This window comes from Protopterus annectens, chromosome 5.part0 (genome assembly GCF_019279795.1).
Source record: "Protopterus annectens isolate FY-2018-M chromosome 5.part0, PAN1.0, whole genome shotgun sequence".
NCBI classification, from domain to species: Eukaryota; Metazoa; Chordata; order Ceratodontiformes; family Protopteridae; genus Protopterus; species Protopterus annectens.
Genome location: NC_056735.1, coordinates 1,794,270,478 through 1,794,272,810, shown reverse-complemented (window position 1 = coordinate 1,794,272,810; position 2,333 = coordinate 1,794,270,478).

Genomic DNA, 2,333 nt, shown 5'->3' with positions numbered 1-2,333 from the left:
GGGATACAGATTTCACTTCCACACGTTGCCTACAACAAGCGGGTGGCTGGACCTACCCCCAAATCAGTGGGCAGAGGTTCAAAAACAAGTACTTTTCTCTCTTAAGCATGGGGGCTATTCAACTGGTACCAGAAGAGGAAAAGGGACAAGGTTTCTACTCAAACTTTTCCTGGCACCCAGAAAAGACAATTCATGGCGTCCTATCCTGGACCTGGCTGCTCTAAACACCTTTTTGCAGATTCCAAAATTCAAGATGCTGACTCTTCACCAATTACTTCCTATGCTAGGCAAAGGTGCCTGGTTGGCAACAGTAGATTTAAAAGAAGCATACCTGCACATCCCAATCATGGAATCTTGCAGAAGATACCTATGCTTCAAAGCAGGCTACACACACGATCAATTCTCTCCACTGCCGTTTGGCTTATCTACTGCGCCCAGGGTATTCACAAAGTGCCTATCTCCAGTTATTGCATTTTGCAGGCAAAGAAATATTCAAATGTACCCATACCTGGATGATTGTCTAATTCAGGCAGAAAGCCAGGGACATACTTTTGAATCATCTGGCCTTTGTACAAAGGGTTCTAACTTGTCAGGGGTTCACCATAAATGAAAAGAAATCACACCTGGTACCCTGTCAACAAATTATATTCCTGGGAGCAAGCTTGAATACAACTTCCCAGATGGCCTACCTCACGCCAGAGAAACAAATTCATTTGACAACCTACTTCAAACAAGTGGCCAGAAAAACCCTGCTATCTGCAAGACAAATACTCCAAGCCTTGGGGTTCATGGCCTCCTGCATTCTTCTAAGTCGATATGCAAGACTGCATATGAGGAATCTACAATGGTATCTGAAAAGCCTATGGTGTCAGCATTCTCAGGATCTAGAAGCAATGATTCCTGTCATACCTTGCCTATGCCTAGAGTTCCTTTGGTGGGCAGAGGCCTGCCACCAAAACATGGGACTACCTTTCACACCACCCCCTACTGCCCAAACCCTAACAACAGATGCATCAGACTATGCATGGGGGGCTCACCAGGCAGGGAAGTGCATTCAGGGCAAATGGAACCCAAGTCAAATGCACCTGCATATCACTCAAAAAGAAATGTTAGCTGTACAGAATGCTCTGACAGCCTTCAAGGGCCACATTCTTTCAGGACAATTAATGATAAAGACGGACACCACCACTGTTATGTGGTACATAAACAAGCAGGGGGTACACATTCTTACCCCTTCTGCAGACTAGCCATGGCATTGTGGAACACAGCAAGGCTTGAGCTACCAAGTGCACCTACAAGCTCAATTCCTGCATGGAAAGTTAAATACACTGGCAGATGGACTAAGCAGAAACTTCATGGACCCACACGAGTGGAGACTGGACCCAAGGATTTTCAACATGTTGACAAGCAAATGGGGGAGACCAGATATAGACCTGTTTGCTTCTCCCCAGAACTAATTGGACAAATTTTGCACAAGGACTCCTCACAAACAAGCCTGGAAAGTGGATGCTCTGTCCTTCAGCTGGAAAAACCTATCAGTCTATGCCTTCCCCCTCTGCTCTCCAAAGTACTACTAAAAATCAAACGGGACAAACCAAGGATGATTTTGATTGCTCCAGACTGGCCATGCCAACACTGGTACCCCCTCCTTAGCAGCGTTTCATGGTTGTCCCCATGGCACCTGCCTCAGACTCCTTCCCTGTTGTCTCAGCAGGAGAACCAGATTCTGCACTCTCAGCTTCTAACACTAAACCTTGCAGCCTGGCTAATTACATAATCACTCCTTTACCATTCCTCAGTAAACTTGTGATGGACATCATTTTAGAGGCAAGGAGGCCTAGCACTAGAAAATCCTATGCTGAAAAATGGAAAAGACTCTGTGCCTGGAACCAGTCTCGAGGGTTAAGCACAGCTGCGCCCAATTTACCTCAGATTTTACAGTACTTAACTGAGATGCTTCACAAGGGCCTTTCTTTTTCTTCCATTAAAATCCACGCCTCAGCAGTTTCAGCTCATTATAACACAGCACCCCCCTCTTCTCACATCCACTGCTCAAGCAGTTCCTCAGAGGGGCCAAAAATTTGAGACCACCCAGGAGAGCTCCAACCCCAGCCTGGGACCTTTTCTTTTTTTGGAGAAACTCACTCTACCGCCTTTCGAGCCAGCTGCTACTGCAGACTTATAATTTCTTTCCTGTAAAACAGCTTTGCTTTTAGCAATCACTTCAGCTAGAAGAGTTTCTGAACTACAGGCCCTTATGGCAGTGGAGCCTTTCATCATCTTTCATGCGGACAGGGTGTCCCTCAGAGACCATCCATCCTTCATGCCCAAGG